Here is a 17086-nt window from a genome sequence, read left to right on the forward strand (position 1 = left end):
CGGTCCCATACAGTCGGATCTGATGGTACCCGGAATAGGCGTCTAGAAAAGACAGTCGCTCACACCCCGCAGTTGAGTCGACGATTTGGTCGATGCGAGGGAGAGGAAAATGATCTTTCGGGTAGGCCCGATTGATATGCTTGAAGTCAATGCACATGTGAAGCGAGTCGTCCTTCTTGGGGACAATGACAACATTGGCAAGCCACTCGGAGTGGTAAATCTCTCGGATGAACTCAGCTGCCAGGAGCCGAGCCACTTCTTCACCAATTGCTTTTCTCTTCTGCACGGCGGACCGTCGGAGATGTTCTTTGACTGGTTTTGCTTTCGGGTCGACCCGCAAATGGTGCTTAGCTAGTCCCGTGGGTACACCCGGCATGTCAGAAGGTTTCCATGCAAAGATGTCCCAGTTCTCACGGAGGAACTGGATGAGCGCTTCTTCCTATTTGCTGTCGAGCATCGTTGAGATATGAGTCGGAGCAGCATTGGGATCGGTCGGTTGAATATGAATTGGCTTCGTTTCACTGGACGACTAAAATGCAGAGTCTGTAGCAGGCTTCTTGGCTCGCAGCAAATCACTCGGATCTGCATTTTTCTGATACCCTTGCAATTCAACTACTGCCATTTGTGCATCAGCAATTTTAGAACCCTTCTGAAAGCATTCTTCTGCCTTCTGCCGATTGCTAGTGATAGTGATTACTCCTCTAGGACCGGGCATCTTCAATTTGAGGTACACGTAACATGGTCGAGCCATAAAACGTGCATAAGCAGGCCTACCCAGAATAGCATGATAAGCACTCTCGAAATGCACAACTTCAAATGTCAACTTCTCTTTGCGGTAATTATTTGAATCACCGAAAACCACGTCAAGGGCGATCTGACTGAGTGACTGAGCCTTCTTGCCAGGTATCACACCATGGAAACTCATATTGCTTTCGTTAAGCTTGGACATCTGAATGCCCATCCCTTTCAAGGTTTCAGCATAAAGGATATTCAGGACACTGCCACCATCCATTAGCACTTTGGTCAGTCGAGTGTCTTCTACCACAGGGTCGACCACCAACGCTTGCCTCCCAGGGGTGGCTATACGCGCTGGGTGATCAGACCGGTCGAATGTAATGGCAGTCTGAGACCACTTCAAATAACTGGGTGTTGCCGGAGCAACCATGTTCACTTCTCTGTTGATAACTTTCAATCGACTTTTGCTCTCAACATCAGCAAAAATCATCAGAGTGGAGTTGATGTTAGGAAAACCATCATCATCTTCTTCCTTGTCCTAACTCTTGTCTGACCCTTTCTCCTTGTCACTGGGTTGTTTCTCTCGGAACTGCTGGATTAGGAGTCGACACTGTCGAGTGGTGTGTTTGGGGTAAATGAAATTACCCTCTTCATCTTTCTTGGTATGGATGTGACACGGTAAATCCAACACATCATTTCCGGCTTGATCTTTTACTTTCTTGGGGGTCCAGGGCCCTTTGGGCTTCCCCTTGAACTTTCCTTGAACCACAGCTAGAGCTTCACCAGGGGCAGCTGGTTCGGCTTTACGCTTATGTTTCCGATTGGAAGTATCACCGGCGTTCTGGCCGACTGGTTTGCCTTTCCCACTACGGAGTCGATCCTCTTCTTCTCCGTTAGCATACCGAGTGGCTATTTCCACCATCCGAGTCAGGGACATGTCCCCTGTCCGACCGAATTTCAGGACTAGCTCCCGATACTTCACGCCTTCCTTGAAGGCACAAACTGCTTGATGTTTAGACACATTCTCCACTGTATGATGCAAGGTAGTCCATCTCTGGATGAAATCTCTTAGAGTTGCACTCGGCTTCTGTACGCAATGCTGTAATTCTGTCAGCCCTGCTGGTCGTTTGCAAGTTCCTTCAAAGGTTCTAACAAACACTCGGGCGAGCTCCTCCCCGCTGTATATACTGCCAGGTGCCAGCTGATTCAGCCATGCTCTGGCCGAGCCCTCTAACATCAAAGGAAGATGCTTCATAGCCACTTCATCATTGCCGCCACCGATCTGCATCGCCACTCGGTAATCCTCAAGCCAAGTATCAGGCTTGGACTCACTAGTGAACTTGTTGACTCCAGTCGCCAACCTGAAGTCGGGAGGAATCATCGCAGCCCTGATGGCTCTGCTGAAACACTCAGGACCTGAAACATGAACCCTGCTGCCAGTCGGCTGGTTTCGATCACGGCCTTCTCTGTGTGCCCTGTTTCTGTCAACCAGACCTTGAACAAGAATTGGTCTTGCATCAAAGCCTGGCTCTCTGGGGTCGACTGGACCTCTGCGCTCACCGCTGTGTGGGCGTCTGTCATCATACTGCCGAGGCATATACGATCTGCTCCTCGGAGGAGGTGTGGGCACTCGACGACGGTCATCACGACCGAGTCGGGGATCATACTACTCATAGTTTCTGTACCGATCTTGTCGAGGCTCACGCCCCTCACGCCTCGGGGGCGATCTTGGGCTATGTGCCGATTGAACTGTATCTGCCATCACAGACCTGCTGTGAATCCTATTCCGCGACTGAGAAACTGATGTATTCTGATCTCCTGCTGCCCGGAGCAAGGCTCGAATCTGCATCAAACCTCGGCCTGCCTCCGACTGGGAGGGCTGAATTGATTCTGCTACGGGCCACAATAGTGAGATTTTCAATCGGAGTGCGGTATACCTACGGTGGAGGTGGAAAAAGTTGCCGTCGATTGGAATCAGGGATCCGCTGACGAGAGCGCTCGTCGAGAGCCCGCTGGAGGTTATCCAGTCGAGTGCGTTCAGCCAAGTTGGCCAAGCGCGTCTCCTCCAAGGCCCGAGCCTCGGGGGTCTCCCCAACGATGGGAGTGTGAAGTGCATCGACATTGCGGCGGCGAAGCTCTTCCCTCTACTGCGAAGAAAGTGGCTCGGGGCGGTACTCCTCGTAAGCACGCGACGGATCGTTGTTGATATCACCGCCGTCGTCGCGGGGGAAGCCAGGAGGACTGCGTGGTCCGTTGACCACTAAGACTTCCGCCGTGGGATCGCTGCTGTCACACTCGGATGCGGTCTCTACGGAGCCAGTCGAACAGGCCGTAGAGGGTTTCATCGGGCTCGATTGCCGCGACTTGTGGGGTGGCAGACTGACAGGCCACCGCATGTCTCACCCACCGCTGAAGCCGCGACTGACCGGATCGCTTGCGGCGGCGTGCAACGGGGCACGAGGACACCATGGGAGCCGACCGGTACTGGGTCGACTGCTGCCGGAGGAGGACGCCGTGGACGCACGCGCGAAAGTGCGTTGCCCCGTGGACGGGGAGCGCCTCGACGTCGAGTGGAGCTTCCTGGAGCCAGGCGGAGTCGTCGGCAATGAAGACGAGCGCGCCGAGATGGATCTCGCGGCCCTCAGCCAAACCTCCACCGGAAACCATGATGATGGGAATCGAAAAAATCGCAACTTCACCAGAAAGTTGCTAAGACACCTGCCCCAAGGTGGGCGCGAACTATCGTGGTTCTAAGGCTGACAGTGGAATGGGGGGGGTAGGTATGAGGAGGCAAGATCCTAGCTATGGCAAAGTTGTACACACGTGTTTACGAGTTCAGGCCCTTCACGGAGGAAGTAATAGCCCTACGTCTCGGTGCCCGGAGGCGGTCGACTGGATTATGAGCGTGTGTTATCGGGGGTGCGAACCCTTGTCCCAGAGGAGGGGGGTGGCTTATATAGAGTGCGCCAGGACCCCAGCTCCCCTCCATTATAGGGGTTCAATGTACATAAAGATAGGGCGTTACTGGTAACGCCAGCCATAAGTGATATAAATGACATTAAAGGCTGCAGAGTGAACGCCTGAGCATTGCAGTGCTGGACGACTCCTGGCCTTCAGTAGGTCGAGTGATTCCTTGTATGGTCGAGTGACTACAAGAAAGAAGGATCTTCGAGTGGATGACACTCGACGTCCTGGTGGATCTCCGAGTGGTTGATCGATCGAGTGGATGATGCTTTCCTTTGAATGTTTCTGACTTTAGGGTGATGTCCTAGGGGAGGGTGTCTAGGTCAGACCTATGACCCTACCCTAGGTATATAGCTTCATCAGGTAGTGTTCATCCCCCATTTCCTTTGCGGACTAGGGTTTCCCCTTCATCCTTTCGTCCACGGCCTCATGTTTTACTATGGGTTAGATTTTCATGATCTAGCCCCAAATTCCTTCCTCAACATTTCGGCGTTTATCGTCGTGTGCGAGGCATTCCTCCGCATCCCTCCCCACTTCGGCCTATGGCTCAAGGTCTTCAATATGAAGCCGAAGGTGGTTGACGGCCAACACGCGGAGTGCGGCAGTGCCATAGTGAGCAAACTTCCCAACGTCACCTGGCCAAAGGGGACCTTTGTGGAGACTGTCAAGGGATGGCAGCAGGGGTGGTTCTATATCACGAAACCCTGCGATGCCACATGGGCCACCGCTCCTGAGTTCAAGTCAGGGCCCCCGATGCGGCTTACATCCTGGCTCAATAAGTGCCTAGATTGGGAGTCGCCCGACGAGGTGATGACGCTGGAGAGCCACGTCAAGGGCATGATAAACAAGAACATCGGTCTTGCCAGTGTGATCCAGGTGATGCTTTTTCACCAGATTCTCCCTTGCCAACACCAGACTCTACATATGTGGGAATTCGATCCAGCCAGTCCTTGGACCCTGCAACGGTTCTTCGGCACGATGCACGAAGACATATGGAAGCTGCTTTTCAAGGCTCATAAGTTGTGGCCGGAAACAACCGAAGACCGCGGTCTCGACTACACTCGTCCGGCCACTCCCGTAAGTTTTATGATGACTTTAATCTGCAAATCCAAGGAGTATATTGAACTTTCCATTACTCCCACAGGGCTAGACAAAGAAGGCGGAGCAAATCCAATGTCCAGCTCTGCTGCCCGAAGACCCAGCCATCCCTTTATTGACGAAGATGCTGGTTCCGGCGCCGTATCAGGCACCGGAGAAGAAGGCCAAGAAGAAGGGCAAGGAGGCCAGAGGCGGCCTCTGCCGTAAGGTCGCTTCGAATGTTATGTCCTAAGATACCGAGACCTCCTCCTCTCATGACGAAGATGTAGAGGAGGAAGAAAGCAACTCTCCCCTTAAGGGGGGAAAGAAGAAAAGGGCGGCTTCCGCGGATCTAGAGGCGGAGGCGACCAAGAAGGGGAACCCTCCCTTTCGGATGATTCCAAAGCGGATGCCGATGCCATCCCCGAGTGGCACCCCAGGCCGAAGCCCTTGGCCGGATCGTAAGTATCCAAAGACACCGTACACATATCCGAATTTATGCCTTGTTATTTTAACATATTGAATTGCGCATTGCAGTCTGGCTCGCGATCTCCCCCAACGATCGTCGTCATCTGGGAACTTGCTAGGGTCAAACGCGATGGAGAGCGATTCGCCTTCGCAGGTCTCTCCACCCACCGCTACAGACAACACCGAAGTGTTGTCCCGAAGAACCTCTCCAGGTCACGGGAAGGTGCGGGAGGCCGTGAAGGTGGCGACGGAGGGTAATACCTCTGTCGCCGAAGATAGGGGGAAATCGACCCCCATGGAGATCGGTGACGGGGGCCATGCTCAATTCGGCCCCCAACCGAATATTTTTCCGGAGACTCATATGGCTCCGGAATCGGGCCAACAGCCTCCTTCGAGGGAAGGGGGCGCGCCATCTCCACCGGCGTCCTCTATCAGTCCGGAGGCGCCGGACACTCTGGTGGAAGCGCTTCAGAGTGCTTCCATTGTGGAGGAACACCGTACCGTTATGGGTACGGTGGTTGAAAAGGTTCGGTCCGCTAAGAGCGGATTGAATGAAGCCTATACCAGCCTTTTAACAGGCTTTGAGGTATGTGGCATAATATATATTTGACTGTTTGCAAAAGGAATGCATGTGTATAGATAGTAGCCCTGAGACTCTTTTCGGCGTTCGCGAAGAAAGGCCGGACAGAGGATTGAATAATGCTTGGAAGAAGCTAACATATATGTCTCTTTTGATGTAGAGGCTTCGATGCGAGCGGCAACCTTGCATGCCGCCGAAGTGTCCGAACTAAAGCGAAAATTGGAGGAGAAGCAAGGTATGCAATACCGAAGCATATCTGAAATAATATGAGTTCCAATTTGTTATCTGATTATGCTCATAGTTGACATGTCTGAGGCCGAGGCCCTCAAGAGCGCACTGGCCGAGGCCAAGAAGGAGGCGGACGAGGAACGAGCCGCCCGCCGAAAACATGAAGCGAGGTTGGATGAAGTCCAACAAGAGCTCATGGATGCTATAAGCAAATGTGAGTCCCTGGAGCGCAAGGTGTCGGATCGAGACTCCGAACTTGCTACGGCGCTCCAAAGTGCGAAGGAGGCCCGAGTTGAAGCCCAAGGGGCCCGTCGGGAGATCTGAGAGGCCAAGCAGATCGCGGCGGGTAAGGCCTTTAATATGCAGAGCAAAATTGTAAGGATAAAGTACACCTTACTGACACGCATTTGGAGTTCTCCAGGAGCGTTTGCGGATCTACCCCGAAGTATTGCTGATGCTGCAGATTTCTTCCGAGCCGAAGAGGGAAGCTCAACAGAGAAGTTGTTCTGGTCGCAGTACCTTGCGCCAGAGCATCATGTGCCCCTCAGTGATCAGCTGAAACAGTTGATCGAGCTACATAGGGTGGCTGAACTGGCCATGAAGGATGTTATAGTCCGTCTTTGGCCAGCCGAACCCATACCCAGTAGCTACTTTGGGCTTGTGAAGCGGCTGGTCGATGCCTGCCCACGGCTTGATGCTATAAAGCGGTCAACCTGTATTGAAGGTGCCCGGATGGCCTTCGCCCGTGTCAAGGTGCAGTGGGCGAAGATGAATGTCACCAGTCTTCCAACCGAGGGACCGCCCGTAGGCAAGGAGCACCGTACGCCGGAGCGGTATTTCAATGACGTCCTTGAAGGATCTCGCATTGCAGAGGGCCAGTGTCCGAAGGACATCATTTTTTAATGAATGTATTTGTGCTGGCCGAACTATGTATTTATGAAAACAAGTTGTTTGTGTAATATTTTTCTTATTTCATCTAAAATTATTTTCCCTCCGTTGCGGCCATTTATTGAATCTGAGAGTTGGCCAGTCGTCGGCTTCAGCCCCTCGCGTAGATAGTACGGGGGTGTTCGGAATAGCACAAAAACACACTTATCCCAACGACTTGGTCCTTGAAGGAGGTGTTAGTGCGGCTTTATCGCTCTCACTTAGCCATAGGAGTTTGACAATAAGATTATGGGCGCAGCCCCTGGTATTGTTCGGTTATCCGAACTTGGTTGCTGTAAACGCCTGACCAGGTGAAAACCTGTCCTTCGTGTGACACGGAAAAAATTGCAAGAGATTTATACTGAGTCACCGAATAGCTGACCAGCTCTCGCCACATCATGACAGTCAGTTTTCGGCTTTCTCTACTGAGGTGTTTATCCGGATGAACCAGAAACACAATCGCAGTAGTTCTCCCTTTACTTCCTTAGCCGAACAATCGGAACGTAAGGTAGTAACCACAGGAGCCAGGCAACCCAACTATTGACCCAAGACATCATTCGGAGCCGATGCATATAATGCTAGATTCGGGACGCCGAATTGTACTGTAAAAGTGTCCAGACTTATTTTTTTTAAGAAATGTACATGGGTGAATGGAGCCCCTAGCGATTTAGGTCGTTCCGAGGTGTACATGACAATCAGACGAAAGAAAAGAGGAAATACAGATTAGGAAATAAGCCAGTACCGAATAGGTTGGGCGAAAAACTGTTTCCATTATAGTCTGATTGATACATCAAAACGTATTTGTACAGATAATGCTATAAGCATCGAGGCTATTTTACATGCCGAGCAAAAGGGAAAGCTGTGTACAGGTACTGAAAATGGGAAGAGGTGATCTTTGAAGATCCTTTAGGTACTCTACCGTACATCTGCGCTTCTTTTCGCCTTGGTGTGTGATCCTTTGAGAGGATTAATGAGTAGGTTTTCATAAGGGGCCGGGAAAAGGGCCCTTGGCACCATGAAAAGGTGATGTGGGTTGTAGGGAACCGGAAAAAAAACAAAGTTAAGAAAAAGGTAGATATGGGGGTCCATGTACGGTTGAGCCGTATTGTGGACTTCATCCTTGATATGCCTCCATCGCCGCCCATGGTATCTTTAGTGCATAGTGATGTGCACGCGGTACATACGCCACAGTTCTGTTGGGGCGAAGACAGAGGCTGAATTTCTAATCGAGCTCCTGACGAGTTGGACTGTCATTCTGCAGGGTAGTCCAGACTCGTTTGACAGGGTCCAGGGGCTTGACTGCCGATGTGGAATTTGCCTTGATAAGGCCGGCCTGCACTTCCGCTGCGAGGGCTGCGGTGTGTTCCTTAGTACAGAGGGAGCGATTCCTGTTTTCATGGACTGTTATAACATCGCGTGGTCCTGGCATCTTGAGTTTTAGATAAGCATAGTGCGGGACCGCATTGAAGCGGGCAAACGCAGTTCGTTCGAGCAGTGCATGATAGCCACTGCGGAAAGGGACGATGTCGAAGATCAAGTCTTCGCTTGGAAGTTGTCCGGCAAACTGAAGACGGCTTCCAATGTGATTGAGCCCGTGCAGCGGGCCTCTACACCAGGTATTACTCCTTTAAAGGTAGTTTTGGCGGGCTTGATTCTTGACGAGTCAATACCCATTTTCCGGACTATGTCCTGATAGAGCAGGTTAAGACTGCTGCCGTCATCCATGAGGACTCTCGTGAGGTGGAATCCATCGATAATTGGGCCGAGGACCAATGCGGCTGAACCTCCATGACGGATACTGGTCGGATGGTCTCTGCGATCGAAAGTGATCGGGCATGCTGACCATGGGTTGAATTTTGGGGTGACTGGCTCTATCGCATAGACGTCCCTTAACGCGCGCTGGCGCTCCCTGTTGGGGATGTGAGTAACATATATCATGTTCACCGTTTTGACCCTGGGGGGAATTTCTTATGTCCCCCTGTGTTCGGTGGGCGAGGCTCCTCACCGTCATCCTCGCTGGGCGACCCTTTCCCTGTGTGCTTGGTGTTTAACTTACCGGCCTGCTTAAAGACCCAACAACTTCTGTTGGTATGGTTGGTAGGCTTGTCAGGGGTGCCGTGAATCTCGCAAGGTCGATCGAGTATTCCGTCCGGGCTAGATGAACCGTCTTTGTTTCTCTTGAATGGCCTCTTCCGCTGACCGGGTTTGGGGCCACTGAATCCAGCGTTGACTGCCATGTCTTCGGCATTGTCAGTGTTGCTCCGACGCTTGTTTTTGTTGCATCGGGGCCTGCCGTTTCTGTTTCCGGCTTCAGAAGTGCCGGGGTCGCTGGTACTATTGCTGCTACGGGCTAGCCATCTATCCTCGCCTGCGCAAAAGCGGGTCATGAGTGATGTGAGGGCTGCCATGGACTTCGGCTTTTCTTGGCCGAGGTGTCGGGCGAGCCATTCGTCGTGAATGCTTTGTTTGAAGGTTGCTAGAGCCTCGGCGTCCGGACAATCAATAATTTGGTTCTTCTTGATTAGGAACCTGGTCCAAAATTTTCTGGCTGACTCTTCGGGCTGCTGGACTATGTGACTGAGGTCATCGGCGTCCTGGGGCCGGATATAAGTGCCTTGGAAGTTATCACCAAAGGTGTCCTCCAAGTCTTCCCAGCTTCCAATAGAGTTTTCTGGGAGGCTGTTTAACTAGTGCCGAGTTGGTCCCTTGAGCTTTAGGGGGAGATATTTGATGGCGTGTAAATCGTCACCGCGAGCCATGTGAATGTGGAGAAGAAATTCTTCAATCCATACTACGGGATCTGTTGTGCCATCGTATGATTCAATGTTCACGGGTTTAAACCCTTCTGGGAACTGGTGCTCCATTACCTCATCGGTGAAGCATAGGGGGTGTGCGGCGCCTCTGTATCGGGCAATGTCACGACACAGTTCAGATGGAGTCCATATGCGATTTTTGGCCCGGGTGAAGTTGTGCTTGTCGCGCCAGGCCTGATGGTCGTCTTCTCGCGCTGGGGCATGTCCCCTTGATCCATAGATTGATCTGGTCTGACCGGCTCTATTAGCCAGGTCCTGTCGTAGGTCATAAGTGTATCCTGCAGCTGCTGTCTCTCTGCCTTTATGGAGGGGTGGTGCAGGCTGGTGTTCGGCTTGAGTTGCCGCTCTGTCCTGACCGTGTGGTGGTTGGTCAGGTCCGTCGGCAGCGTTACGCATTGGCGGGATAGGATCTGGGGCCTCATCGTCGAGTTGGGGTAGCAGCTTGCGCTTCAGGTAACTCTTAGTTGGGCGTTCGAGGCCGTATTCCTCGGCTTCCAGCACATCAGTCCATCTGTCATTGGGCAGATCCTGATCGGCTTGGAGCTGTTGCTGCTTCTTTTTCAAGCTTCTTGCAGTGGCTATTAGCCGGCGCTTAAAGCGCTCTTGTTCAAGGGGTTCCTCTGGCACGATGAAATCTTCGTCGCCGAGGCTCTCGTATTCTTCTGAGATCAGTAAATAGTTACTATCCTCCGAGCCCTCATTCCCGATAGGATCGTCGGGGTTGACCTGCCCATCCTCCCAATCATCATGCTCGGATGTTGGTTCGATAGGGGCTTCTTGGTCTTCGGCGTTATCCGGAGTATTATTTTTTCTGGTGCCAGTATTGATGTCTTTTTCGTGACACGATTTTGAGCGGCGCCGCTGTCGTCGATGCTTTGGTGGTGCCACAGGAGGCTTGTCCTCGACTGGATCCTTCCCATCTTCGCCGTCATCCTCTCTTGGTGTGTCCACCATGTACACATCATTTGTGGAAGTGGCCGTCCAGCGTCCGGTAAACAGCGGGTTCTGGCTTTGCTCTTCTCCGACATCGTCATCCATGTCGTTGATGTCTTCGGAAGCGTAATCTAGCATGTCGGTTAAGTCCTCGACAGTGGCGATGAAGTGGGTGGTGGGTGGGACGTAAAATTCCCTACTTTCAGCCCCTAGTGTGGCTGGGTGTAGTTTCGCAGTGATTCTTCTGCAATGGTGAGAGATCGCATTAAGTCCAGGGCCTCGTTTAAGAACGAGGTTTGGAAAGGGAAGCGAGAGTCCGTGGAGCAGGGCGGGATGGAAGTTCCTTGGCCAAGCTCATATAACGCGGATCTCAAGAGTTCGGAGTTGGTGTTCGAAGGCGAGTCCGGCTTGATGAGGACAGAGGGAGCCTGGCGTGACTCCAGACCTGCCGGTGATGCAATCCCCTCCGGTTCTCCGGTGCTAGGCTCTATAGCCGCAGAGAGTCCGGCAGCCTTTAAACTCCCATCTTCGGACCTGGTGGTGTACTCTGGATCTAAGGCCAGAGCGGTGATTGGGGCCGCGAACCCTTGCAAGATCAAGTCTCCTCAAACGTCAGCGACATAGTTCAGATTTCCAAAACTGATCTGATGACCAGGGGCGTAGCTGTCGATCTGCTCCAGATGGCCAATCGAGTTGGCACGCAGTGCGAAGCCGCCGAATACAAAGATTTGGCCGGGGAGAAAAGTCTCCCTCAAGGCAGTATTGTTACAGATGATCGATGGAGCCATCGAGCCTTCTGGTGACGGCACAGTGGAACTCTTAATGAAAGCACCAATGTCGGTGTCAAAACCGGCAGATCTCGGGTAGGGGGTCCCAAACTGTGCGTCTAAGGATCAAAGGTAACAGGAGGCAGGGGACACAATGTTTACCCAGGTTCGGGCCCTCTTAATGGAGGTAATACGCTACTTCCTGCTTGATTGACTTTGATGAGTATAAGGGTTACAAGAGTTGATCTACCTCGAGATCATAATGGCTAAACCATAGATGTCTAGCCTGTATGATTGTTCTTCTGCTTATGGTCTAAGCCCTCCGGTTTATATAAGCACCGGAGGGGACTAGGGTTGTACAAGGTCAGTTTACAGAGGAAGGAAACTATACATCCGGATGCCAAGCTTGCCATCCACGCAAAGGAGACTCCCATCTGGACACGGGAGAAGGCCTTCTATCTCATATCTTCACGGCCCATCAGTCCGGCCCATGTCACATAGGCTGGCTCCCCGAGGACCCCACAGTCCATGACTCCCTCAACATGCCATATCATAAATAGGGATCGTCTGTGCAAGGATTTCCTTTCCTGCACATGATAGCATTCTCTCTTTCCATCCCTGAATTTTCCTCGATATTCTCTCCTTCAGGTATTGAAAAACCTTACTTTTTGATTTTCCAATAAAGACCGGTAGCCGCAAATACTTTTATGATCCGGTCTCATTACTCACTTGGAGGGCGCTCATAACTTCTTTCTTTTCTTGAGAGGGGGTATTCTTGTTGAACATAATTGCAGATCGCTCCTTGTTTATAATCTGTCCAAAGCAGGTTGCATTATATGTTCAAAATTCTATCCACTTCTTGCGCATTGCTTTTAACAGCTTTAATCAATAACACGGAATCATCTGCAAATAGAAGATGGTTAACACTTGGAGCTCTAAAGGATATCTTTATCCCCTCAATTCTTTTATGTCTTTCAGCCTCATGTAGTAAGGCTGAAAAACCGTCAGCACAAATGCTAAAAAGATAAGGTGACAAAGGGTCACCTTGGCGGAGTCCTCTCGTTGGGATTATGGTTTCAGTGACGTCATGGTTGACTTTAACTTGATATCTACTGTCATTACGCACTTCATGATCAGATGAATCCATCTCCTTTCAAAGCCCATTTTCCTCATCATATCCTGGAGAAAGCACCATTCTGCCCAATCATAAGCCTTGCTCATGTCAAGCTTCAATGCTGCATACCCGTTCTTTCCACTTCTCTTATTTTTCAAGAAATGGTTTAGCTCATATGCCAAGAGTATATTATCAAAAATCATTCTTCCAGGAATAAATGCACTTTGATTATGGAGATAATATCCGGGAGGATTACCTTTAGCCTATTAGTGATAACCTTGGAGACTATGTTGTATATGACATTGCATAAACTAATAGGCCTCAAGTCTTTTAGTTTTTCAGGGCTGTTTACCTTTGGGATGAGAACCACCAAAGTGTCATTCCATCCTTGTGGCATGTCTCCTCCTCTTAGAAAATCCAGCACCTCATCTATCACTTTTCCCCCACAAGATGCCAGAATTTTTTATAGAAAATAGCCGGCATTCCATCAGGGCCTGGGGCCTTTAGATCTCCAGTGTCTTCAATTGCAGATATGACCTCTTGCCTTGAATACTCAACACACAAAAATTCATTCATTTGTCGGCCCACCTTTCTATGTACATGTCTTGTAACTTCTTCATTGTCTGCTACGGCGTGGATGTAAACAAGGCTGAGAAGTAATCATATATGAGTTCCTTCAAATTTGCTTGGCCTTCCACCCAACCACCATCATCCCTTTTCAACTTGGATATTGTGTTATTTCTCTTTCTTTCAGAAGCAAAGGCATGGAAGTACTTTGTGTTTCTGTCACCGTACTTTAACCAGTTGGCATGCGCCCTTTGTCTCCAGTATGTATCTTGTTGCTGCTCTAGTCTATTTAGTTTTTCTCTCAAAAATAGCTCACGTGATACTTGTTCCTGTGATATATCTTTCCTTCTCACCTCTTCAAGTTCAGTCTTTAAACATTTTATCTTCTGATTCAGATTACCCAGTGTGTTTATCTCCCAGTTCTTTAGATCCCTTGCTATCCTTTTCAGGCCATTGGAGACATTAAAGTGATCAGTCATCCGTGCATTCTGCCATCCCTTCATTATCACTTCCTCACAATCATCTTCTTCTAACCATTTTGCTTCGAATATGAAACCTCGACCACCTCTAAGAGGTGAATAACATGTCTGTCAATTAGTGGTCAGAATTATTGGGCGATGGTCTGAATGGCGTGGTTCCCCATTCAAGACTCTGAATCGTGGGAATCTCGAGCACCAGCCCTTCGAAGCAACTGCACAGTCCAATCTCTCTTTTATGTATCTAGCAGCTACATGGTTGTGATTTCGCCAAGTGTATTTGTCTCCTTCATAGCCCAAATCTCTCAATCCACATAATTCAAGAGTTTCTCTGAATTTATCCATGTGGCATTGGGATTTTGATTGACCCCCTTTTTTCTCATGACTGAACAAGACCTCGTTAAAATCCCCGAGGCATAACCAAGGTCTATCCAGTTGCGCATTGAAAACCTTCAATAATTTCCAAGTTATATCTTTTTTGTCCATTGCAGGTTTGCCATAAAAGCCCATGAGTCTCCATCTGAAACCATCTTTTTCAATCACCTCTACATCCATATGATATTTCGAGTAGTTGTGCAGCTCTATATTTATTCCCTCCTTCCAGTACATAGCTAAACCACCATTCAAACCCTTTTTCCCCTCACTATCTTTTATCACCATACCACTCATAGCCAACATCCATTTGAAATGCTTCATTCTATTCACGTTTGTTTTTGTTTCAAATAAGACAAGAATGTCTGGGTCTTCCCGCTTCTGGAGATCCAAAAGCCCTCGAATTGTCGGGTCACTACCCAATCACCGGCAGTTCCAGGCTATGATCTTCATTTTGGCTCGCCGGGCTGTCTCTGCAGCTCAGTGTTCGAAATCGCACTTTGTTGTTGTGGGTTTTCCTTTTCCAATACCTTCTCTGTTTTGTCACCTTCTATTTTTGTCCTCTTTAATTGGTCAACTTCTCCATCAATTTCCATGTAATCAACATTCCTCTTTTTTTGAATTGGTTCCATGGGCTTTTAATCATTTGTTAAACTTTGCCCCGCCTGGCATTTGAATGTGATCATCTTCTCTTTGTTTTTCAGCTGCAGGGAAATATTTCTGGCCTCCTTGTCGCCCAAAGTTGCAGTTTCTTTGGATTTTATCTCTTTTTCCTTCAGATTCTCCACTGCATTGAGTGTATGCTTCTCCTCCATCTTTTTTTGCACTCCCTCTGTTTGAGTGTTTTGTTGCTTTTCAATAGACACTGGTTCTTTACTTCCTGCTGTTTCTATATGCTCCTCTCGGGTTATTTTTAGAGGGCTAGCAACTTCATTTTCTACACCTATTTTATTGCAATCATCACCGACACTTGGGATAGTCTTCCTCCATGATGGACCATCACTTCCTTGCGTACTACCTTTGCTTCCCCCACTCCAAAATTCACTCTTGTTGCTTAGTCCTCTATTTCTCTCTTCACTAGAACTCCCCTTGTTAATTACCGCTCGCAGCCATGGACCATACTGCCTACCTCCTTCTCTTTTTGTTCTAGTTGGGCAAGCTTTTTCACTATGGCCAATGATCCCACAGTTGTAACAGAAGTCAGGCAAGTGTTAGTATTCAAAGGAAATCACTCTCTCCTCTTCTGCCCCTTTCTTTTCCTCTCTTACCATAGTTTCCTTCATCTTGTCCGGCTCCTCTTCATCCTCGTCATCAAAAGTAATTCCTCTCATCAGTGGTAGAGTGGTGTCTATTCGTACTTTGATCCTCATATATTTCCCTATTGCAAGACAATTCTCATCTAGATCCATATCCAAAACTTTTCCAATTTGTTCCCCAATTGAAGTTCATGTTTCTCTATCCATCTTGCCCATCGGAATACCATATGCCCTTACCCATATTGGTATCATCTTAAATTGGTATTCATTAATGGTTTTGTTAGGTACAAAATCTCCCATCACCAACAAGCTTTTATTGAAAAACCATGGTCCACTATCTACTGCCTTCCTTTTGCCTTTCTATTCATGGAACAAAAATAAAAACGGTTCTTACCAAGACCCTTGCACTCCAATCCCATGAAGGGGCACTAGATTCCTGCCAATGTCCTCCCTAAATGCTCAGCTTTCGCCGGCCTGTCTGACAGAAGCTTACCAACTACTTGGAGCTTGCCCATTGTCAAGGAGCTTGCATTTTTCCTTCCGAGTTTAATACATTTCTTCTCTGCATCCGACATCTGCAGTCCCTTTAGTTTTCCTTCCACTCCAGCCAAATATGGTACCATCTCACCTCCCATTGTAGCCTCGGATAAACAGGGACTTTATTCAATCCACCTACTCCTTTTTTCACAGCCACACCACACTCCAGGCTAGGGTAACTTGATGCAAATGTGTTTGCACACCCTCGGTTTCCAGGCCCGTGGAAAATCTCTTTTGTGTTGAGTTCACTCAAGCTTTGATTTAAGTACTCACGAATTTGACTGTCCGCCAAAACTGACTACAGAGGAGACCCTGAAAGCCAGCTTGGTTCGGCTTCCTGGGCGCAGGAGGCAAGCTTTTGTCTCCCTTCAGTTGATTGGCCATTTAGATCCGGTAAAGGGGAATTTCGTGGCTATTGACAACACAAATCCTCCCACGAACCCCTCTCTCCACAAGCTTATTCACCTCAGCTACAGAACACCCAACACTCTCCACACAGATTTAGAGATGGGATGAATTGATGAGGGAAAGTACTCTCCGCATAGATTTAGAGATGGGATGAACTGATGAGGGAAAGGGGAATTGTGCAGCACAACGATTTAGATCACAGGAAACAGGAGCAAGATTGCAGATTTTGTGGATCTGGACTCACGGAATTGATCGGCAAGGCTTGTCGAACAGGAACGCTGTGGAAGCACCACGAACTCGCCAGAAGCGGCACAAACACCGTCACGTGCGGACGGACTCACTACAGCTTGCATTGATGAAGTTACCTTGTTGGCTTCCAATTTCATGGAGTTAATTGCAAGGAAGTACCACACTTCAGCACGTCGTAATGAATCCGTACCACTAGTCATTTTTTTGCAGTTCAGTACCAACTCAAAGCGTAACTGTTGCAAAATGGCCTGACAGTCGTATAAGCACGTATTGACCATGTATCTGACCAACCGGGCCCACGTGTTAGGTGCCACAGTGGCGTACCCGCGCGCACCCCGCGCCGCTGACTCGTCCCACCCGGCTCGGTCGGGTCGAACCTGTACAGGATGAACCCTAGTTTCCTCCCCCCTCTCCCTCCTCTCCCTCTTCCCTCTCAGGCCTGACGGCGGCGACGGTGCGAGGGGGTATGGAGACCTTCCCGGCCTCGGGAGCGATGACCACTTAGGTCTGGACGACGGCGATGGCTCCAGTTCGTACTACTCCAGCACAGACGACAAGGATTTGGAGGAGGAGGTGGCGCTGTCCATGGAGGACAGGGTTAGGCTGGCAGAGATA

This window comes from Triticum aestivum, chromosome 3D, assembly GCF_018294505.1.
Source record: "Triticum aestivum cultivar Chinese Spring chromosome 3D, IWGSC CS RefSeq v2.1, whole genome shotgun sequence".
Classification (NCBI taxonomy): Eukaryota; Viridiplantae; Streptophyta; class Magnoliopsida; order Poales; family Poaceae; genus Triticum; species Triticum aestivum.